Source organism: Mytilus galloprovincialis, chromosome 11, assembly GCF_965363235.1.
Source record: "Mytilus galloprovincialis chromosome 11, xbMytGall1.hap1.1, whole genome shotgun sequence".
In the NCBI taxonomy this organism is placed as follows: domain Eukaryota; kingdom Metazoa; phylum Mollusca; class Bivalvia; order Mytilida; family Mytilidae; genus Mytilus; species Mytilus galloprovincialis.
The window spans coordinates 81,722,659-81,749,287 of NC_134848.1; positions in this window are offsets into that span (position 1 = coordinate 81,722,659).

Below are 26,629 nucleotides of genomic sequence, written 5' to 3' on the forward strand. Positions count from 1 at the left end.
AACAAGTTCTACCACCATACGATATTTATCCACTCTCGACAGTTAAATTTTAAATATTTAACTGTCTCGAGTGGATAAATATCGTATCACACTTGATGCAGTGGTAGAATCTATATTTATCATTTGATTTTCATTAGCAAAAAAGAATTACAGGTTGTTTATATTTCGTGTTTTGATTTCTAAATAAAATGAATACTTTCAAAAACATAAATGTAACAATAATGATTTAAAAAAATAATGATTATAAAAGATTATATGAAAAAGCTAAAATAAAATCTGCTTTAAAACAAGAATACATGAAATGTCTTGTAAAAGAAAATCCTGTTTATTTTCCAAATTGTCATAAAAATACTGCTGTTCAGACAAAATTTTCGTGCACTAATTCACAGATATTGCCCCTAACCTGAACTATGAGAAGTTTCATTGGAACGTTATCCACATAGAGCGCATAGGACTACCGTGATTATAGAATCTAACCAAACGTGTAATTAATCATAAACAAATAATAGTAGCTTAATCTTAAAAAAAATATAATTCAACAAATCATCTAAAAACTGTTCGGGAAAAAAATTCAGTTTTACACAGGAAACTCCAGACTAAAATTTACTACACAGGGAACGTTCCATATTGTTAATTTCTATCTTTCGGATTGCGATGTTCCTTTTACACCATCTATCGGAATTTATATATCACAACTCGTTCGCTATGCTTTAATCAATTCTTCTATATGTGTAAATATTTTGTTTTGAAGTTTAGTTGTACCTGTCGAAAACATATTTACAATGCGGATATCACATCCGTATTTTTACGGAGAAGTTGTTTATTGTGTCCGGAAAGGAGCAGATTCAGTAAGACCTTATTTTGGCCCTAAAATGCCGCCACTTTCATTTTTGACAAAAACTATCTGAAAAGTGGCATATCATGGCATATTTGGTAGATTTATCATAATTAAGGTTTAAATAGGAGCATCTGAAATGAATAAATCAGTTCAAATCGTTTTCACAATCTAATTGAATCGACTGAAGTAGACACCTTTAAGTGTTTAAAAAGTGTACAAAAACTTTCATCAGATGAAACTAAAATATGAGGCCAAAATGGGCCCTTACCGGACCTACTCCTTAAAAAACGATCCTGGTAAACTTATTTAAAAAGGTTACAAATTAAATAATGTAATTAGAATTTTGAATATTGTTTTATATATATTAACATTGATTTTATTTCCATTAAAAGCAAATTAGTTATCATTGTTATACACATATCTTCATTAGTGGATCTACATTCTATCGTTACATGTATTTTGGCAATGCAAAAGGTAATGTTCTCTGACTGTTTATAACGTCTTTAAACATAATTTGATTGTTGGATGTGTATTGATTGAACATAAAGTCTTTGATTGACGATTTTGTATTATTAATTATTATTTGCTACGAACAAGCTGCCAGTATTTGTGAATCAACTCGTATCTGTTATTATTGCTTTTTTGCTGTTGGAATATGCATGTACCCGGCCACATCCACTCTGTGTTTTTGTCTTATTGTAGCTGATAAGTAAAACCTTTTTCAGAGATAAAGATAGAGATTAAGATGGCCGCCGAGCTATTTAACACTGTAAAAAAAGCCAGCTCTTGCAATTTTTGCAAAATTCTTTGTTAATCAAGTGTGGATGTACAAATGTTAGTGATTTTGTGATTCATATTGGAATGATTTATCTGAAGATGGATTTATGCATGGTAAAATTGTGAAATTAATGTCTTTTCCATAAAGACTTTATTATATATTATTTATATAAAGGAAATAGAATTTCAACTTTAGATTAATATTCACACCTATTGGTCATTATGCCTGGAGGCAGTAATACTTTAAATAAAACTTCCACTAAACCTACACATAGTAGAACAGTAAGGAGTGTTCAGACTTTATTGGCAGCTAAAAAGGACAACAAAGATGAAAAAGAAGCTAAGGCAAAAAGAACTTACTCTGAAGTTTCTAATGACTCAATCACTAGTCTGGATTTATCAGGTCTGTTTAACTTTCAAAAAGACCTTGATGAAATAAAATTTAGCTTGAGGGATGTAACCATAAAAGAGCATTTGATTGACGTCACAAAAGACCTTGTCAAGACTTCAGACTTGGAAAATCTTGTTACTGGAATTTTAAAGAAATTGTTCAATAAGTTTGAGTGATCACTGGAAAAAAAAGTTGAATGATAAAATTACTAAAATTGAAAAAGAGATGGAAGAGAAAGTAGAGGCCTTATCTATTGAAAATTAGCACCTGAAAAAAGACTTGAAGCAATGTCCTCTCATATAACCCCTATTAAGACAGACCTAGCAGAAACAGCAAAAGTTGCCAAGATAGCCAATTTGAGCAGAACTATAACGACAATATTCCAGAAAAAAACAATATCAAGGTGTTTAACTTTCCAAGGAGAGAGAGAGACAAAACCTTCGCAAGGATTTCATTGAAATGGTAAAAAAGAATCTGGATGTTAGTTTAGAAGAGAGGGATGTTGTGGCAATACATAGGTTACCAGCTGTACATGAGCCAAGTCCACTTATTGTTCGCTTCTTTAATAGTGATGTGAAGAGAAGTATTAAGCGTGTTAGGAAGCAATTGAATGGGAAGGTGAAATTTGGTGACGATGTCACACAAAGAAATATAGAGCTTATTCATAGGCTAGAGAAGAACAATCATTTTGAACAGGTTTGGTACTTTAATTGTGGTGTGTATGATAGAACAGAATGTGGTGAACAGATAAAGTTTGGGATGTATGACAACATCAACTTTAGACTCAGACAATTTAGGTCTGGGCGTTAACATTTGTGGAAAAAAATATTTCTGACAATTTTCAGTTGTAATATATGAGAAAAATTTTACTACTGAAATTGAGAATACTGTCAGATCCATGTGGGGTTTTGAACTAAACTGGAAGAAAAATTATTACAAAGCTTAGACATTAAAAAACAAGAATTAGAAAGTATAAGAAAAGAAAAGATTAGAGGTAAATGTATACGCTCTAGAGTGCAGTGGATTGAAGAAGGTGAAAACCTACAAAGTATTTTTGCGGTCTTGAATCAAAAAATTTTACAAGCAAAATAATTCCCAAGTTGAAAAAGATGATGGGAAAATTATTACAAACCAATTTGATATTTTAAAGGAGACAAAATACTTTTATGAAAGTTTATACAAAAATAAGGATACTATTGGCAATGGGTGTAAACTGAGTGATATAGAAAGAGATTTGAAAGATTTAAATTTTAATAAATTATCTGTGGATGAACAGTTGAATTTAGCAGGAGAGATAACTACTAATGAAGCTAGCATTACTTTACAGAAAATGAATAATAATAAATCACCAGGTATTTGAAATCTTTTTTTGTTAAATCTTTAAATTATGGGTCAAATTTGGGATATTTATCAGTGACTCAAAGACAGGGAATCATTACATGCTTACCAAAAGACAATAAACCAAGGCATTTTCTAAAAATTTGGAGACCTATCTCCTTGCTTAATACTGTATACAAAATTGGTTCAGGAGTTATTGCTAGTAGATTTAAAAAAGTTTTAGACAAACTGATTGATTTAGATCAAACTGGCTTTATTAGTGGGCGTTTTTTTGAGAATAACATCAGATTGATTTATGATATCTTACAATATACAGAAGAACATAACATTCCAGGTTATTTGCTTTTAATTGATTTTGAAAAAGCACTTGATTCTCTATCTTGGGACTTTTTGTTGTCAGTATTGCAATTTTTAAATTTTGGTGAATCTATTATCAACTGGGTTAAAGTATTTTATAATAATATCTCATCTGCAGCCATTCAGGGAGGAAATCTTTTATCTTTTTTCAAATAGGACGTGACTGTAGACAAGGGGATCCCTTATCACCCTACCTTTTTATACTTTATGCAGAAATTTTGGCAATTAGAATATGGGGGAATAAAAATATTACTGCATGGCATAACTGTGACTAGGATAGAACATAAGTTATCACAGTTTGCAGATGATACTTCACTTATTTTGGATGGAAGTGAACAGTCCTTAAATCGGACTTTAAATGAATTAGATTGGTATGCAAACCTTTCAGGGCTAAATATAAACTTTTCTAAAACACAGGTAGTTTGGATTGGGAGTAAAAAATACTGTAGTGACAAAATTTGTACAAACAGAAATTTATCCTGGGGTGCAACATCTTTTAAGTTATTGGGTATTAATTTTGACGTAGATCTTGATAAAATTATTAACATCAATTATAATGAGAGAGTTTTGCAGATAAAAAATCTAATCAAAATATGGTCAAAAAGAAATCTTACGGTAATTGGGAAAATTACAGTTAAAAAACTCTGATTTTACCTGTCCTTAATCACCTTATAATTACATTGCCAAACCCAAATCAAGAAATTGAGAAAAAGATTAATGAGCTTATTTTTTACATTTATTTAGAATTCACCTGTTCATAGAGTCAAGAAGGAACTGTAACAAAAGGATTACAGTGAAGGTGGATTGAAAATGATCAATCTTAATTCCTTCATCATAGCACTCAAATCTACATGTGTTAGAAAACTTTTTCAATCTAATAATAAATGGAAAAATGTTTTATTTTCCATAATAAATCAAGAAAAATTATTTAAGTTTGGAAATGGTTATCTGTCAAACATTAAAGTAAAGATGAAAAATAAATTTTGGCAGGATGTATTCCATGCATGGGACATTATTGTTGATAAAGAAGAAAAGAATCTGTGGGAATATTTTTGTCAAGCCCACTGTGGATGAATACTTGTATAAAAATAGAAAATAAACCTGTATTTTATAAAAACTGGTTTAATAAAGGTATATTTTTCATTGATGACATTGTATCAGATGCTGGAAATATTCTCAGTTTGGAACAGTTAGAAGAAACATTTAAAATTGATAGAAATATTATGAAACATAACAGCATAATTTCGGCTTTAAAGAATGCAAGGAAAGGCTATGTTTTTGATAATTATAAACTAGTCACCCCTTTTATTCTTTCATTTGCCAAGATTTTTGTTAAAAGCTCAAGGGGAACTAAAGACATGTTTTCATTATTATTTAAAAATAATATAGTTTCAACGGGTCAGAAAAATGGGATCAAATTGTAAAAATAGATGGAGATGAATGGAAATTAATTTTCAAATTACCTTTTAAAGTCACAAAAAATACCAAACTACAGTGGTTACAATATAGAATAAATCAGCATATTTTAGGTACAAATAAAATAAAATTAAGGTCATTGACAATCCAAATTGTACTTTTCGTCAAGAAGAAGTAGAAACTATTGTACATTTATTTTGGAATTGTGAGATTGTTCAAACATTGATTGATGAAATTGACTCATGGTTTTTGTCAAATGGTATAAGTGTTCCATGTACCTTAGCCTGGTCCGTGATATACGAATTTTATCCTGAGCGTAAGCGAGGGATAAAATTAAGGAATATCACGGACCAGGCCATGTGTAAATTTCCAACAATCTATGGCTTCCATGAATTATTTCGATTCTAATAGGACAAATACGGTCATTAAAAAAACTGAAGCGAGGGTGGGTATGCTGTGTTCGTGGCTGTTCTTTTTTACTCCCTGTTAGATAAAGCTCAAATATCTTTAGACATATGTAGCTTGTGTAGGTTATTTCGAGAATAACTGCTAGATAAAAAACCTTTTTAATTCTTTAAATTCTCAAACCCAACATTTGCCATTTTTAATTTACATGTTTTTTTCGTAAGCTTCTGTCAAATCCAAAGTTGACATTTTGTAACTAAGGAGCCGCCATGTTGACTTGCTGAAATGAGTAAATATGCGAATAATGCAATAGAATAGGAAATAAAACAAAACCTACCTCAACAAATCAGTTTTAATACAATATCATACGAATTCCGATGGTTCATGTAACAGAAAACTTTCAACTTTAGCGGTTTCATTTGTATGACGTCATGTTGTGAAATGACTTAAATGCGCCAAAAAGATGAATAGACTTTCGCGGAATTTTATTTAATTTTTATTATGTTGATTTGTCAGAGCTCTTGTGCATTACTTCTTTTTAATATGCATACAAATAAGAATAAAAGTTATTTTGTCTTTTTAATTGCACTTTTTTAAACAATAAAATCGGCAAAGGGTCTGCAAATAGAGCAATATGGGCGTAGAAGCTTAATCCGAATATCTGGTGTCCCTGAACCAAATGATGAGAGAAACACAACAGAAGTTGTTCGCAAAATTATTTCTGATATTGATCCTGACTTTAAGGGAGTTGACATTCTCAGATCACATCGAGTTGGTAAATTATCAGACCCCGATGTTAACAGTGATCCAAAACATCGTCAGATAATTGTTCGATTATCAGAACCTGGTGTCAAGTTCAGGATACTCAAATGTAGAAAACATCTAAAAGAAAATGCAAACTTTAAGTCCGTCTACATCAATGAAGATTTAACCATGCTTCGCAACAATATACTCTATCACTGCAGAAAACTGTTGAAAAAGAACAAAATTAAACAGTTATGGACAACGAATGGGAAAATATATATGCTTGACAAACACGATCAATACTATGATGTTACAACTACAACTAGATTCGTCCAAGCAGTCGACAAGTTAGACCCGTCCTACACTACTCCAGATGGATGGTAGTCTAGTTTAACTAACATAGCAGTATTAATAAACTCATTTGTGTTGTACTTGATTAACAATGATAACGATATCTTAATATTTATACTATGTTCTTTTGCAACCAACGAAACAGGTGGTTTTTTTTATTGTGTTTTTTTTTTGTTTACTACTTTTATATCCATAGTAAATTCCTATGCGGTGAAGGTTATTATATTTAAACCAATCAAGTTGACCATGTCATATACTCTTTTTTCATTGGCCAATGAGTAAATGAATTCACACGGCAATTGTTGATGTCAATTGTGTATGTACTGTATCGATTGTTCGTTTCAACATTACCTGTGTACATGCAGACATTTCAAATTGAGGTGTTAAGAGGGTTGTATTTTGTTTCTTCGTATGGCATATACGTGGATAGTTTCATTTTCATTATTTTGTCTTTTTTTTTTCTGAAAAACATTTTACATCTCCATGTATCATAATTGAAAATTTAATTACAGCATTCCACCTTGTTTTAAGTAAAAGTTGTGGTAAACGCGTATCTCGTTTCTCGATATTGTTGAAAAACAGTCAAAATTATTATACCTATGCACACAAGCATTAAAATTTTAGTACGTATCCACGTATTATATTATTTGTTTTCATGCAAGATTATGCTTATTACATTATTTTGAATTCAGAACCCCCGAACAATTTTTCAAAAATATATTGTTCTTGTTATGTTCACATATATTTTTTGTTTCTTGATTTTTCTCATTTTTTTTACATTCTTTTTTAAATTTTGTGACACACTTCGAATCGGACCACGTGCTACGGAAGAATTTCGCCTGACGAACAGGATGATCCGCTCATATGTACAGGTCATGCTCTCTCGCGCCAATTCTGTGCATACCTCGGGAGTCACCTAATGGGGGTTGACGTATCATGCTACCGAGAGAGTATTGGCCGGTTTCTATGTGCTGCGCATACTGTCAAGAAGGGAAAAAGATTATTGTTTCTTGATATAATCTGCATTTCACTTTTCGCAAAGTACGGTATCCGTATGTTACCAGTTACTATACTGTTACATTTTATATTTCACCAAGTCGATACACGTAGCATTATTTCACAGCAAGTTGATAAATGTGACACTAGGATTTCAAAGTGTTCACACGACCGTTTACATGATCATTGTGATCTTATCATAGCTTGCTCGTTCAGTATAGTTTGTATCTTGTTATTGATATCCGGCATTGAGCCTAATCCAGGTCCGTTGACTACAGAGTCAAGCTTTAGTAGTAATAGTAGCCAAGATGATGTTTTTAAAAACGCTGTTTCATTTATGCATCTTAATATTCAGAGTATTGTTCCGAAGCTTGAGTTGATTGCCGCTGAATATTCTTGCCATGAATTACTCTCGTTTACCGAAAGTTGGCTTTCACCGCAAGTTAGCAATGAAGCCATTTTATTACCGGGTTATAAAACACCATTCCGAAGAGATCGGGTGGGGAAGGCAGGGGGAGGTGTTATAGTATATGTTAAAGATAATTTGAATTGCTCTGAAAGGCGAGACTTAGTGGTCTGTGGTATTGAGTGTATATGGCTCGAAGTTAGATTCAAGACCAAAAAATATCTTTATGGGACCTTTTACGTCCTTCCTAACAGTAGCCCACATGTATGGGACAACATAGAAGAGTCTATCGACCTTGCCTTATCATGCAATTTAGATATCATAGTTACAGGCGATTTTAACACCAACCAGTTAAGGAACACCACTAATGATAGAATTAGCATGATTAAAGCACAATTCAGTCTACATCAAGTTATTTCTGATCCAACTTATATTACAGAACACAGTTCATCACTTCTTGACCTTATTTTAGTAAATGACCCTGTTAACCTCCTATTTTCTGATGTCGGGGCCCCGTTACTTGATCAAATACAATATCATTTATCTGTAATAGGTATCCTTACCCAGCCATGCAAGTTACATCAAGTTTTTAAGCGTAAAGTATACATGTATGATAGAGGTGATTATGACTCATATAGACACCAGCTATCACTTGTTGATTGGGATGCTTTATTTATTTCCAATGACGTTGATGTCATAGCACGTGCTATAACGAACGAACTTATTCACAAGGCAGATAAAAACATTCCTAACCGAATTATTACAGTCAGAAAAGATAAACCACCATGGCTTACCGCTGATATCAAAAGGATGATTCGTAAAAAAAATCGTATTCATAAAAGAGCCAAAAAAACAAATTCTGCTCCGGACTGGACAAAATTTCGATTAGTTAGGAATAAGTGTAATAAACTAGTTTTAAACTCTAAAACTGATTATTTTTCAAAATTGTCAACCAAAACTATATCTGAAACTCATGGTGGCAAACAATATTGGAGTCTTATTAAATCTTTGATGAAATGTGACTCCAGCGACAGTCGCAACATTCCCCCTTTACAGATAGACGATGATCTGATCTGTGAAGATACAAAAAAGGCAAAAATATTTAATGATTATTTTTGTAATCAATCAAATCTTGATGACTCTAATACACACCTTCCAGACATACCTGACACACGAACAGCCGGACTCGGTGATATGATAATATCTGAGAACGAGGTAGTAGACATTTTGAAGATTTTGGATGTATCAAAAGCATCGGGACCAGATCGTATAAGCCCACGACTTCTAAAAGAAGCATATGGAATTATGAAATACCCTTTGTGCAAGTTATTTAACCTATCTTTATCAGTGGCAAATTTCCTTCCGACTGGAAATGTGCTAATGTTACCCCTGTATTTAAGAAGGACTCTCCAAGTGACTATAGAAACTATAGACCGATATCATTGATAAGCGTTATCGGAAAAGTAATGGAAAGATGTGTTTTTAAGCATATTCATAATTATCTAATAGCTAACCAGATAATCACACCCAACCAATCAGGATTCACCCAAGGGGACTCAGCCATTAATCAATTGCTGAATATTACAAATGAGTTTGGGAAGACATTAGATGACGGGAAAGAAATTAGAGTAATTGTTTGTGATATAAGGGGTTGTTACGGAAATTAGAAGCTATTGGCATTAAAGGTTCTGTTTTGGCATGGGTAAAAAAATATCTATCTGATAAGCAAAGGGTTGTAATTAATAGTGTATCATCCGAGTGGGGCAATATAATGGCTGGGGTACCCCAGGGGTCGATCCTGGGTCCTCTTTTATTTTTGATATTTATCAACGATATCATATCTGATATACAGTCTACTATTAAGTTGTTTGCTGATGATACAAGTTTATATTTGATAGTAGATGACCCCCGAGAATCAGCAAACAACTTGAATAGTGATCTCGCAAAAATCCATAGATGGTCTTCAGATTGGCTAGTGACCTTTAACCCTCAGAAAACCGAGACCATGACAATTTCACGGAAACTTCACTAACCTGATCATCCAAAACTTAACATGGACAACGTAACTGTAACTGAGGTATCAACCCATAAACACCTTGGATTACATATTTCAAACGATGGCACTTGGCATAAACATATTCATGTAATAACCGAAAAGGCATACAAACGACTGAATGTTCTACGAAAATTTAAATTTATCCTTGTCAAACGGATACTCGAGACAATATACCTAACATATATAAGACCATTATTAGAATATGCTGATGTCATCTGGGACAACAACACACATCTTTTGATTGATAAGATTGAAAAAGTGCAAACAGAGGCTGCCAGGATCGTAACTGGGGGTACTAGGTTGGTGTCCCTAGAGAGATTATATCTCGAAACGGGTTGGGAAAAGCTTAAAGATCGAAGGGAGTCCCACAGGTTAATTTATTTTTACAAGATGAAAAATAATATTACTCCGGAATATTTATCAACCTTAGTTCCAGAGTCCCATGCAACCATACATAGTCATAATACGAGAAACTCGTCCCTAATCCCCCCTGTTCGAACAAGAACAGCCCTGTATTCAAATTATTTTTTACCGGCAACTGTACGTTCATGGAATCTCCTCCCTGAGAATGCTAAGACCAGTACTTCGGTGGGGACATTCAGAAATTGTGTCAAGTCTCGGGCGATTAAACCTCCAAATTATTTTTACATTGGTAAGCGATTGGGTCAAATTTATCACTCAAGACTTCGTATGCAATGCAGTTCTCTAAATCATCATCTGTTTGTTAAAAATAAAGTGGATTCGCCACTTTGTTTATGTGGTGCTATAGAAACGACAGCGCACTACTTGTTGCACTGCCCCCGTTTTCACATTATGCGTGAACAGCATTTTTATAATATCAATATAATACATTTTTTGTCGGAAGAAATCTTGCTACACGGTTCAACGGACTTCAGCTACGAACAAAACATTGAAATATTCTTGGCAGTTCAAACATTTATACTCAGTAGTAAAAGATTTGTCATATGATAGCACACATCTTGTTCAACAAGTAATACTTATATCTTAAATAATTGTGTCCGTTCAGAAACATACACTTTATTATTGAATTTCCGATGTATATTTTTTTCTTCTTTCTTGTGTGTCACAACCTTATTATCTGTTTTTTTTCTTTTCATCTAGTGTAACATTGTTATTTTTTATAACATTTTACTCCTTGAGTATTACAATATGAAATGTTCTTATTAGGAAACGGATTAATATAAGCTAAGAGCTTGTTTCTGGATCCTATTAATTGTTTCACATGTATTATTATGTAAATGCCTATGTATGTACCTGAATATAATTAATAAAATATGTTTACACTAATACATGTAGATTTACGTGGGAAGTATATTGTAACAGCCATTATTATGTATATCTTTGAGTCTGCGCTTAGTATATTTTATCGAGAATTTTATCACAGTGTTGTTTACAAAGCTAAAGAATCACGTCATTTTAGAATTGCTGTTAAAAATAAAAGAGTAGATATTTTTGACAAAAGTTGGAATGCTTTTGCTATTCTTTTCGATGAATGATCAGATATTTTTTTACATTGTATATATGTACATAAATTAGTTGAAATAAAATTGTCATATTATGATATATAATATTATCTCTTACATGAGAAAGAACTACATGATTTATCTCTGCAAATAAAGAACCAAAAACAAACAAAAGTCTTTTAACTTCCTTGAAATTTAATATTTATCTTTCAATAATCTATAGTTTTGTTTATTTTGTTGGTTTTTTTGTTTGTTTGTTTGTTTTTATTTTATTTCTTTCTTTCTGTTTTTGGTTATTTTTTCTTCTTTTCATAATTTTGAATTCAAAATAATCTACAGATATACTTAAAATATATATCTTGTATATCTTTATATTTTACTACTTTAACTACTCACATTATATATTTTTCAGAACCTGTGCATTTGTTATATTAGATAATTATGTTTGAAATTCTTAATGGTAAACTTCATTTTTTGATATTACTGATATGGTATATAATTTTTTCAAGTATGGAAAATTATATGTAAATACTTACAAAAACTAACAGCTGTATAAATATGTTATTTTCTAATGTTAACGAGGCCGGGATAAGGTACCGGTACTTGATGTTTTTAAACTAACAAATGTACAGATTTCAATAAAACATGACAAATTAAGAAAAAAAAACTTTTTCAACTGATTTGTATACTAGTAGTTCATTATAATTTGTGTTGTTACACCCCTGTCCCAGGTTAGTAGAAGGTTGGGATCCCGGTTACATGTTTTACCACACTACATTTAGTCCCAAGTCAGGAGCCTGTATCTTAGTGGTTGCCGTTGTTGTTGTGTTACACGTTTGTTTTTCGTTCATTTTCTGTACATGAATAGTCCATTTGCCAATTCCCGTAATTGACCCTGTAATTAGAGACCTTTTTTAAATTGTCTCCCTTATGAAGGACATTAATTTTTATTAACAAAAGAGAGTTAGCAGAAAGAGCAAATTTACCTGTGCGTAATGTGAGTAATCTTTAAGGTTTTGAAATCTTTTAATTACAATAATTTGTTGTTTAGCTTAATACTTACGACATCAGAATTTTTCTTACATGAAAAATAAGTTAAAGCGCCGATACATCACTTTCAATTATTCATGTTTTGCACTGGCAAAAGCCATTTTTGTCCGGTATGGAACCAGTCTACGATTGACAGAGGGAAGTAATTTGTTTCAAAAGTGTGTAATAACAGAAACAAATTTGTAATTGGCAAATGAACTATTAGGTAGGTAGGTTGTAGGTTTTCTCGTTTTAATTAATTAACATTAATTGTTTTGGTGCCTGTGATTGCTGACTATGCGGTATTGATGTTGCTTAGTGTTGAAGGTCGTAGGGGTGACCTAAATTGGTAATTGCGGTGTCATTTGGTCTTTTGTGAACAGTTGTTTAATTGGCAATCACCACACATCTTCTTTGTTGTATCAAATAACAAAAAGGGAAAATCTTGGATAAAAACCCACAATAAAATTAAAAACCAATTGTTCAGAGAACAATTGAAGGTCTTTCCACTGAAAACAATGTATTTTAATATGAAAGTTGTAAAATTAAGTTTAAAATGTCATTTCAATCGTCAACTGATAGGTTATTGTACGCTGATTCCAGAAATGTATGGTTTCTATACAATATTTTTTAAATAAGAGAGGGAGATAATTTGTTACTTTCGGTTTGAAAAATGTTACTTCCGATAATATTTGAATATTTAATTGACACTGATTCCAAAAAGATCTGGTTCTATATACTTTTTTATTAATAAAGTTCAAAAATAGCTACTTCCGGTTTACACAAGGTCACTTCCGGTTGTTTTTTTCAAGGTTAAATGGTTTGATACCTTTCGCCAAAAGTCTCATGGATATATCATGTATAAATATGAGCTGAAAGCAAAGGTCAAAAACTAGAACGTCAAATTAATCTATGACCTTGAGATCAATTTCAAGGTCATAAACCAAGGACCTCAAATCAAAAGACCATAGGACTTAATTACATTTGGTTAATCAGTTATATCACCATACACGTATTTTTAAATACAAGAGGGGAGAAAACTCACTTTTACCTTCAACGTACCCTTGCAATCAAAATTTACGTGTTACGACATGTCGCAACTAACAATTTAGAAAAAATAATTTGTCGATATCTTATACAGTTTCTGGAAATTAGTGGAAATAAGCCAAATTCAAAAATTGGAATATGACCTTGACCTTTGACCTTGACCTAATTTTTATTTTTTTGGACCAAGGACCTCAAATCAAAAGATCCTTGGTCTTTAACACTTATGGTTTACAAGATAGAAATGCATATCACTTATATCAAATGCATAAGGGGAAATAACTCTCATATGGAGCGTTCATATCACTTCGGTCAAAATAGGACAAATCATGGGAAGGATATAACGAGCAATTTTGTAAAATAAATTTGTCATAATATTTTACAGTTTCGAAGGAGATGCGCTAACAAGGAAAACAGTGTTTGGGGAGATAACTCCTACAAAGAAAAGTATTCGTTTACGCAGGGTAAATTTCAAAAGCGCATAAACTGTTCGATATCATATACCAAATATCTAAGCGACATATTGCGAAACAAATGTTTATCGCAAGAACAAAATTAGGCGGAAGAAAAAAAAAAAAATAATCAGAAGAAAAACAATAGGTCTTTCCACAGAAAAGTGGAAAGACCTAATAACTATCATCTATCTTTCAAGACACTAAATTTGTGTCTTGCTACAAGTTACAGATTTGTAATAAGCAAAAATAAACACGTGCATACAGGACAAGGTATAATATGCATCAATACATTTGAACGATATTCGATAAAATAATAATTATTGGAAACTTGTTTAAATCTTTTATCTATCAATATATACCTATTTTATTAGTTTATATGCAGTCTTAGAAAAGTAACAACATATCAAAGGTTGGTAATTGGAAGTAAAATAAACTTTGTATTGTGGTACCTTAAAGCGCAGATATTGTATATCTTTATGTTGAAATTTTTAGTTAGACAAATTTGAATGCGTGTTTTTTTTGTTTTAGTCAGTTGCGTTGTGACATTTTGTAATTAAGTAATATAGGGTTTTTGAAATTAGTATGGCAAATCGATCACAATGATTGTTACATATCCGATTAATACTCCTCTGTCAGTTAATAAGACATAACTATTTGATAGATAGATATGAAATTACTGAATGCAAGTTCATTATTTGTACCAATGTTTCTACCAAAAACACGTAAATAAGTTGTTTAACAGTATCGATCTAAACATGAAAATCAGGTTCGAATGATGTTCTGTTTTTCTGTTGTTTTTCAAATTAACACGTGGTTCATTGTTTCCTGATTACTTTTACATTACATGTTATTGTATATTTTCAAAATAACACTTTTGAATTGAAATTAAATTTGTTGAACCACAAAACATCATAATTAATGTAATTAATCATACAGATCAAAGAAAAAGTTTATCTAAAATTTTAAAAAGAATGGATACCATACAAGTCTGTTTTCCATCATAGTTTTAAGTATGGGGTATATATACGTTACTAGTAGACCAAGCACAGTACTCTTGGCCTTTGATTCACTAAGGTTTACATCAAGTCACTGGACGTAGCCATCAACATGGGACTTCCAACTCTTCTGCTTGTGTTTGTCATTGGTGTCTTACCATTCATCCAATGTACCACACCTGAATATTTTGAACAACAACCATGGGGAATTGGCGGTGACCAAATCGGAAGTGGTATTTATCCTTCAGCTGGCCAAGGTCAAGGTCTTAATCCAATCTATGGCTCAAGCTCAGGTTTGTACCATTTTCAGTTTAATTTTCCGTCCTTATAATTAAAGTTTATATCTATATATGTATTTATATCTAATCTAATTGAAGATATTTTTCGCCATTTGAAAGTAATATTTTCAGAATCGACTCATACAGGTAGTAATGTTCGATTCTTAGGACGAATACGTTTTTCTAATACAAAAACCGCCATTTTGACTTGTTAAAATCAATGAATGTTCGGCTGATGCAATAGAATAAAACATTAAACCTACCAGCAAACTTTTTCTTGTATCTCGTTGTTGTTTACGACGCGACAGAAGCACTTCAAATAAAATTGAACGTTCAAACTTATTAATCAAAGTTTTGATAATCTTGTTTTGTGACAATATTTTGAACAACATTGTGCAGATAAAATGAAAAACAAAGCAACACGTGGTAATTTGTACTCAGATATATAACACTGGACTATTTTCTTTTTACAATTTCATTTAAAAAATTAAAACAAGTGTGATGCTAATAGTCAATAGATTTCGACATTTTCGCCCGATTCTGATAGCTTCATAACTTGTTCTTTTAAAAAATACAACTAGGACAATCTAAAAAAGTTAGTTGAACAGAAACGTTAAACCCATGGCAAGAAAGAAAAAAAAAAGAAAAAGCAAAGTCTACAGAACTATTCAAAGAAAACAAAGGCTGATCAGAATTCCTAATTACCCGAAAGAGAAATCAGACCGTGATCCACACTGGGGCCCACTATGATTGATTGATTGTTGGTTGCATTACGCTGCATTAGCACAGAAATGCTATATCACGGCCCGGCCAACAATGAACACGCTGATATAATCAATGAAAGCTTCACAAAGTTAACTGTTAGACTGTTTATAAAGCATTTGTTAAATACATTTTGCAATATTTAAGAAAAATGTTTTGCCTATTTTACAATGTTATCATGGTTATATATGTACAAACTTAATCTTTCTCCTGTACAGGAAGAACATGGTGTACTTGCCGTCCAGATACTGGAACACATGTTGTAAATATTTGAGAAACTATCAAACCTCATCTTTGTATGGTGGTATTAGAGGTTCCACATACCCTGGATCTACGTACCCTCCAACTTACCCTGGATCTATGTACCCTCAAATGAGTTACCCTACATACCCTACATATCCTGGAATGGGAGGAGGTAGCCTGCCACCAAAAGGTGTGTAAGAACTGAAGGTAAGTCATCGATGTAATAGTTTCGACGATTGGTTAGTTTAAACATATTTATTTATAGTAATTTGGAAACAAGTTTCGCAACTTATATGTATCCCCTTTCACTTGACGGTGCGTGTACTGCCTTGTAGCGGCATTAGCCTACTTTTTTTTCTAAATCTACAAGGGTCGCTCTTAACACGGGTCAGTCATTTATCGTCCCCTTCCGACGGATTGTCATTATTTGATGATTGGTACAGATGGCATGATCTGTGCTGTTAATGGTTTATACTTGACTGGTGGTGCTTCAAATTTCTCCGAACATAAATCGTACAAAACAATAGATATAGGAAGATAAGGTATGAGACAACTCTCCATCCAAGTAACAATTCATACAAGTAAACCATTATAGGTCAAGGTATTTCATAAATAAAATCATATAAAAAGGCTTTAAAAAACTATATATCCATAAACAATTGTTATAAAACACTAGGACCAATTATGCCAAATAATATAAGAATATTTTTTTTATCAAGAAAAGGCTCGAAAGATATGTATAATGTTTTTTTGAAAAAGGCAGTACTAAACTTAGATGTGAAGAAAAAGGGTCCTTAACACTCAACAAAAATTTTGATTGGAAAACTGTGCATAATATGTCTTTTTACTCCACAAAAAGCTCAAAACTCCACTGGTTCCAATATAGAATAAAACACAGAATATTGGGCACAAATAAATTTTTATTTAAGATAAAAATAAAACAAAGCGATAAATGTACTTTCTGCAGTGAAGTTACTGAAGATATTGAACACATATTTTGGACATGCCATAAAATAGCAGATCTGTGGATAAGACTCATGGACTGGATTTATAACCAAACACAAATAATTATTCCATTTAACATGGATATAATTTTATTCGGAAATTTAGGAAAAACAGAAAATAATAAAATAAAAAACTTAATAATACTTTTATCAAAATTTTTTATCTATAGAACAAAACTGTGTGAAAATCAAGTAAATTTTGCAGGGCTGAAAAACTATGTAAAAGAAAATCTAATACTAGAAAAGAATATATTTTTTAACACAAAGCCTCTTCACATTGCCAACCTCTACTGGGACCCCTGGCTTCCATTATTAGAATAATTTACACTTAAGCAACTTAATTAGCATTACCCTATGTAATGTTATTGTGCTTTTTATTTTAGCCTTCTCATACCAACATATATGTTTTTATATAATATACTGTTATATGTTGTTTATTGTTTATTGTCTTTTGTTCTTGTTTTGTGCCAAAAATGCATATACATTCTCTAATATCTGTTTTGTGTTTGTATGAATTAATTACAATGGAAAACCAACTTTGCCAAATTTATTTATTGTTGTATCTTAAGAAAAAAATACTGCTGCCAAATTCCAAATTTCAAGGACTTTCTATTATTTATTTATTTTTTTTTTCTCCAGTTTTTATTTTTTTTGTTTTTGTTTTGCATTTGTGTTTTAATTATTTATTATTTTCTCTTCTCTTCTCACTTTCTCTCTTAAATAAAATTCTCACTTTATTGATCAATATTGAAATAATTGATACACAATAATATACTGTATATATATTTTATAATTTTGAGTACTAACAATTACTAACAATTTTTCTAAATATACAATCTAATGTTTAACGAGGCCGGGATAAGGTACCGGTACTTTCTGTATCAAACTAACAAATGTAAAAGTTTTCAATAAAGTATGTATAATTTAAAAAAAAAAAAAGAAAAAAAAAATTATAGGTCAAGGTACGGCCTTCAAGCTCTATTTTCTAAGTCAGGAGCCTGTTGTTTATTTGCTGTCGTTTGTTTTTGTATATCACATTCCTTGCTCGTTTATTGATATTTGCGTTTTTTTACGTTTGCCTTGTTTTTAAATTTAACATCTAAGGTCTAACTGTTAGTTCCTTTGCGGTATTAGTTTTCTTGGTATTGAAAGCCGTACAATGACACCTAGTTTGTATTTGTATAAACACATCATACCGACAACAAGAGCACACAAGATGTAAATATGAACGGAAAAATAATAGAATCGATCTCTGTTTATTGAAAGTCAACTTATTAAAAAACTATATATCTAAGATAACAAAATCAATCGATCAGTGCAAATCCAATATATTTAATGTTAACACGCAATTTATATGCAGATTAAAAAAGAATGATCTTGAACAATGTCAAATCATAAGAATGGAAAGAACGATGGACAGTAAACATGTTAACAATTCAGCCTGTTAAATTGCAATTATGTTAAGCTATGTTTTAAAGTATCATAACAAAATTTATGTTTGTACCGATTAAACGTTCTTAATAAATCTCATTACAGAGTTAATACGGTTTTTCTTATTTGAGATCTTTAAAAGCTTAAATGATTTTTTATCATGACAAAAAAAATATATGCAAATTATTGTTAAAGATGGTATGGTTCTTTTAGTAAGCTGATGTTAATATTGTCTATTGTAGAGAGAAACCAGACATAGAAAGAACAGACAGATAACGGATTTATTTTAGATTAGACGAATTAAATAATCTGCATTTGAATTTATTGTTAATTTCTCTTTTTACTACGACATTCTGTGTAGATCATTTATTTGATGCTTTTATCCCTACATCTTAACGCTGCTAATGGTATACATGTGCAAATAAGAATATACACTTATTCACATATGTCGTTAATTTGATAGGAACTAAACACTTAGGTAATGCTTTAGCTCTGTTATAAGTTTTTCACCTAGGATTGATCAATCAAAGTTCACCAAGAATGTTAAGGTCACATATAGTTAAAGCTTAAACAAATACAACATTAATTTCAAGCCTTGATTGCACATTTCTTAAGTAAAAAGAAAAATGTTTTTTTCTGATATTAAGCATCAAAATGACCATATTTCTAGACAAATCAGTATACCTGGTGAGAAAGAATGTGAAACAACTTAGTTATGAATTATCACTATGAAACGAAAGCCGTCCCATGTAAAGCAATTATTACTATTATATTACCGATTCTTCTCTAAGTATGTTTATTTGGTTGTTTTTGGATAAATTGTTATTTGGTTGTCTTTGGATAAATTGTTATTTTTAAGTCTTCTCGAGTTCCTGGTGTTTAACAAAACTCCTTTAATACCCGGTTGTTCATTTCGTGGTTATATTTTATCCAAAGATTAAATATCATAACCCGTGGTTGAAATTTAACGCTTGGGTATTTTATGTTTTCATTTTGTGGATGAGGTTTAATGATTCAGAATTTAACTCTTTAAAAGGGGGACGAAAGATACCAAAGGAACAGTCAAACTCAGAAATCTAAAAAAAAAAAAAACTGACAACGCCATGGCTAAAAATTAAAAAGACAAACAGACAAACAATAGTACACATGACACAACATAGAAAGCTAAAGAATAAACAACACGAACCCCACCAAAAACTAGAGGTGATCTCAGGTGCTCCGGAAGGGTAAGCAGATCCTGCTCCACATGTGGCACCCGTCGTGTTGCTTATGTGATAACAAATCCGATAAATAGTCTAATTCGGTAGGTCATATTCATGAAAGGGAAGGGGATTGTAGTTACGACGTAAGGAACATATCCGATATCATTTGTGAAACGGTTATTCCATAACGGTCAACCAACTCGTGATGGCGTCCGTAAAATTTACGAAGGGATGATTTCAACTTCACCATTTTGAACTCTTGGTTTAATAGCTTCCTTGTGAGCAGCAACCACCTGGCAAGAAAATCATGATAGGAAATGCAAGCACGGGAATATCGTATCAATTGGGAGATATATACCCCGTATACAGGTGCTGCTGGAATGTTGCTACTTAAAAATGGAAAGTTCACAATTGGAAAGTTGAAATCATCTCTTTTGTCGTAAAGGTTTGTTTTCAACCGACCCTCATTGGCAATTTCTAGATGTAAGCCAAGATATGAGGTTGACTGAACTGTATCTGTAGTATCCTTTATCTGTAGTTCGATGGGATAGATGCGTTCCACATAGTCACCAAATTTTGAATTATTTAGTGAAAGAACATCATCTATATAGCGGAAAGTAGAGTTAAAGGATGTTGCTAACTTCTTGTCTTTCTTCCTAAGAAATTCTTGCATGAATTCAGCCTCATAATGATAAAGAAACAAGTCGGCAAGTAGAGGGGCACAGTTTGTTCCCATTGGAATACCGACAGTCTGTTGAAAAACACGTCCTCCGAACGTAACAAATATGTTGTCAATCAAGAAATCAAGCATCTTGATAATATCAGTTTCAGAGATTTTTTTGTTTGAATCAGAGTGATCCTTTACAAAGTAGGATTTATCCCTCCCTAAGACAAGATACTTGTATCTACGTTGGCCATTCTTTTTTATGAAGCAAAGCAATACCAACTGTTTAATTTGTCTTTTATTTTTGAATGTGGAATACTTGTGTAAAGAGTAGAAATGTCAAATGATTTAATACTGTTACAAGATGAAAGAGAGTTAGATTGTATTTACTCTAAAAGATCTTTTGAATTTTTAAGTATCCACATCTGATTGACGCCACCTCTAGAATAGGCAGTGTCACAATAACTTTGAAGCCCGTCTTTGATTGCTGATAAAACAGATGTTAATAATTTAGAAAGAAGTTTCGTGGAGCACTTGGAAGAACCAGCAATATACCGTTGTTTGTAAGGACACTTATGTAGTTTAGGTATCCTAATTAAAATGTCGAGAGAAACTAGCGCGAACTACGTTCATATCTTAGTTTGCTTGTTTGTCTACATTGAAACATCGTTAGTTTGTGCAGAATTTGAACTAATTGTTATTAAATTGTTGAATTGAGAGGCTGTAAATATTATATGTCTCCTATCACCACTACATGTTGGTGTCGTGAATTGGATCCCAATTGAGACACTTCAAAACCTTTAATAAAAGAAATAAAAAGCGATAATGATTGACTGACCCCTGACATAAGTTTCTTTAAACAATTAAGAGAACGAGCCCTTGACACCACCACAGATCATTAAACGTGCACAACTACAGAGACACGTACTCAACAATTCTTGAAAGCGTCAACCATTTGTAATAAAAAATAAATGAATAAAAATATTATTACGATTCACCCTTTTCTGTAAATTAGTTTATGATCATAGTTTCTAAGTTAACATTTTCTTATCCCGGTCATCATCTTTATCAATACACGAACGAATGTAGTAAAATTAAACTTATTTAGTAAGATATTGTATAAATCAAAATTGAAATACAGTTCTACGATCGATGCCACTGTCCAAGGGGTGTTCTCTTTCACCCTTAAAAGAAAGTTGAATTACAGATAAAGCGTGAAAAATATACCATTTCTTTACTAAATGTCTTTACTAATATATTTACTCCTCTTACGTTATTAGATGCTTATGTCAAGGCTTTGTAAATATAACGGAATTTGATGAGACTGTCATCAAAGTGAGAGGTTTAGCGCTTTAAAACCAGGTTTTATCCACCATTTTTTACATTTGAAAATGCCGCCTGTACCAAGTCAGGAATATGACAGTTCTTGTCCAATCGTTTTTATGTGTTTTGTCATTTGATTTTGCCATGTGATTATGGACTTTCCTATTTGATTTCATCTAAGTTTAGTATGTTTGTGATTTTACTTGTTGGTAACTAATTTAAATTACATTCTCAAAATTTAAAACGAGTATGAATTTCAAGCTGAAGTAGCACAATAATATTATTGACAAGACAACCAAAGGGAGATAAATCAATATTAATTCACAAGATACACAAAACATTCTTGAATATTCCTATGATATGCATCACAAATATATGTCAAGGTGGTTAACATTAACCATGGCTCAAATACATATACATGTCGGAAAATATAAAATTTATGTTCGAACTTCAGAAAAAGGACGAAAAGTGAAAATGGCCGAGTACAAATACATTTCTGTTTCCGCAAATGAACATAATTACATTGTATATTGTTTTATACTGCAATTTACAACAGACTCTTGAAACTAGCTGTTAAAAACCAAACAATGGTCCAGATATATATATATATTTTTTTAAATCGACATAGTTTAAAAACGGACACCGCAGAAGACCCCAAAATGAACTGGAACACAAAGAATATTCCTAGTACCGCTTGCTCAACATTAAAGCGGGGTAACAGTAGACTTTATAGTTGTTAATGTCTGTGTCATTTTGGTCTTTTGTGGATAGTTGTCTCATTGGCAATCATACCACATCTTCTTTTTTATATTTATATACAAGTACAAATAAGGCAAAAAATTATCTATGTACCTGTTATTTGTAAATAGCTGATTGCAGGATAAATACAGTTCTTGTTAAATTAAAAGTTGAATAGATGGAAGAGGTATAAATTTAAAAAAAAAGAGGCGAAAGATATCAGAAGGGCATGTAATAGATATAAGAAGATGTGGTATGAGATAACTCTCTATCCAACTCACAATTTATAAAAGTAAACCATGATAGGTTTAAGTAGCCTTTGCTCACACAAAACAGAAGGCTATCAAGGGCCTCTCAAATAACTAGTGTAAAACTATTCAAACCAGAAATCAAAACATAGAAGTCGAAAATAAAGTTTATCTTGAACGTCAAACATTACTTTTACATAAAAAGTAAAATCAGAAAAATACTGAACTCCGAGGAAAATTCAATCGGAAAGTCCATAATCACATAGCAAAATCAAATGACAAAAAACATCAATAACGAATGGACAAGAACTGTCATATTGCTGACTTGGTACAGACATTTCCAAATATAGGTAAAGCAGTAAGTTTAAGTTGAAATTTTATTCATTTTATGCATATGTCGTGTACAAGCATGTTGTACATGTTATGATTTGTACAATGCAAAAATACAAGTTATTACATGTACAAAATACCTCATACATTTTACAACATGTACAAGATATTGCTTAAAAGTGGTTTAAACTTGTACAAAATTTGAAAATAAAAACATGTTTCTATTATTAGAAAGCATGCCGTTAACCTCAATAATATTTTCATCAATGATTTTGTTATTGTCCATTCATACGCCACCGGGCATTTTCTTAAGCTATAAGTTGTGACAACATGAAACATTTGTATGGATTATACAGGAAAAAAACATTATTATGTGATTAGAAGCTAAACTAAAGGATAGAAATGCAAAATAAAATACGAGAAGATAGCTTTTGATAAATACGTTATATTATACGTGATTATACGAGAATATCAATAGAAAAGATAGGGTCACAATGCGTTTTTTTCCCCGGCTTAAATACAAATATAGCAAAATTGAGTTGCACAAATAATGGGATACCTGAGTAGAAAGCAGGTTCATTTTTTTTGTAAATGTAACTTTAAATGTGTTTGAAGTCACAATAAGTCATATGAGCGTGAGCGAGATAGTGCGTAAGTTATCATTGAGCGGAGAGCAAGATTTTTGTGCATTGTTAGTATTAGAAAGGCATGCAGTTATAAGTCTTGTAGCTGTAAATGTAAACGAATGAAAGTTTTGTGCTACTCAATATGTCAAATGTCTCTGTCTTGTAGCAACAAGAAAAAAAAACTTTTTTATAAAATGTATAAAATTGTAGTATTTTATGCGTTCTCTAAAAAATCCACCTTCTTTTGCTTTTGATTATTGTTCTTAATTATTTAATAAATTTCTAAAGTCTAAAATATCTAAAGTCTGTTGTATTATTATTTTCAAATTTTGTAAAGGTTAAAGCTATTTCTAAGCAATATGTTTTACAGATTATAACATGTACGAGGTACTTTTGTACATGTTATAACTTGTATTTTAGCATTGTACAAATTATAACATGTACAAAATTGCAACTTGTACACGACACATACAAGGTATGATATAAATTTATATATTTTTTTTGTGTGTAAAATAATAGTTTTTGAAAAGTTGTCCTGTTGTGATATTATTACGTTCACCTTTGTACATAAAAGGTTTATACACGTCCCTTGTATTAATCACATTACAGACATGTTAGAAATAAAATCAATCATTCTAATTAACAAAAAAAAACCACACGTTTGTTTAATTGTCATGTTTTTAATTCCCAATAAAATAAAACTTCCAACCATGAAAATGTAATAATAAGGCTTTGTAATAATAAGGCTTTGTAAATAGCTGATTGCAGGATAAATACATTTCTTGTTAAATTAAAAGTTTTACATTTATCTTTCATTATTATCATTAACAATGATAATAATGAAAGATAAATATGAACCAGGTATGGAAAATCTGATTAAAATGTACTTGTAACTAGTTTTTAACCTCATGTACACTAATGTACCGATATTTTCACGAATATACGAAATCAATTGTTGAATATGACTAGGGAACAGCACATGTACAAGGGAAAACATTTGTTTGTTTTGTTAAAACGCCAAAACATCTCCAGTTCCCCAATATGATACAAAAAGCTGACAGTTTAAAAGGCCAAGAAACTAATTCGTCGGGAGACCAGTCGGCCATATCCTAATACATCATAAAGAAGATTAGGCATCACCGGAGTAGCCTAAAGTAATACAAATAAACGATATTAAGATACTGACTGTAGAATTATTGCAATAAAACCTTACTAACATAAAATGAAATAACCCCATAATAAAGGCATTGTTTTCCCATATTAGTATATGTAAAATTAACACTTTAAAAAAAAGTTTGCAGAATTAATCTTTGTTTCAAATAAAAAATACTTGGTATGGGCAAAGTTTAATCCTGTTAGAAAAATCACAAATCAACCCCTTTCTTTTCGTGTAGAAAATAAACTCATCATATATACCAGGACTAAATTTTATATATACGCCAGACGCGCGTTTAGTCTACAAAAGACTTATCAGTAACGCTCGAATCCAAAAAAGTTAAAAAGGCCAAATAAAGTACGAAGTTGAAGAGCATTGAGGACCAAAATTCCTAAAATTTTTGCCAAATACAGCTAGGGTAATCTATGCCTGACGTAGAAAAGCCTTAGTACTTCAAAAAAATTCAACATTTTGTTAACAGTAAATTTATCAATATAACCATACAAATGACAATTCATGTCAGCACAAAAAGTCCTGACCACTGGGCTTGTGATACCCTCGGGGAAATAAATCTCCACCAGCAGTGGCATCGACCCCGTGGTTGTAAATAAACTCGTCATAGATACCTTAAGTATCCAAGTTTCCAAACCTTCTATGGAAAGCCCAAATGCAAAGATAATGTCGCTTTGAAACACGCAATACATATAGGTTTGTGACTTACTTATTGTTTTACTGAAAGGAAATGGAGGATTTATTTCCTTCAATTGTCAAATTCAAAACTAGATATTTTTCTCTTAAACCGGAAGTGAGGTACTATACTTTAGTTACTTACGACGTAAGATAAAGACATTTGAACTATCTCAATACAAAAGAGGTGAATGATATAAAGGTGATATTCAAATACCTTGAACCACATAGCAACAAACAACATCCTTACAAAAGGCAAAAAAAAAAAAAAAAAAAACGAACAATCAAACAATAAGGAAGTATACAAACCTAAATCTCATTTCCTGCTGAAGGATTAGTGAATGCTTCTGCACATGTGGCAACAATGATACCGATAGAAACTCGGCTATAAAAGGTGTGGATACTTTGCAGGCAATTAAACACCACAATTTACAAAAAAATATACAGTACAATAGTATGTTACATATTCTTGAAAACTTTTTATTTTAATAAACAATTCTAAGGGTTACCAAAACCTGGCTTTTTTTGTCATAAACCTAGATTTAAAAAAACAATTTAAATTATTTGTTATGCAAAAATAGAGAATATGATTTTCAAATAAAATATATTTAACTGTCATTAAAAAAATATACTTTTGATAAGGCTTATAAATCAAATCGAGCGAAATTTACAAATAGTCAGTTTATCGAAGCAAAAAAAAAAAAAAAAACCCGTCTTGATTTGACGGCAGAGACGTATAACCTCATCTGTAAGTGAATCGTTTACACTCATTCTAAAATATTGTTTATAGATAAGTCACGTTCTTTGTAATTTAAACATTCTATGAACAACTCATTGAGGGGTTCATAGGCGGTA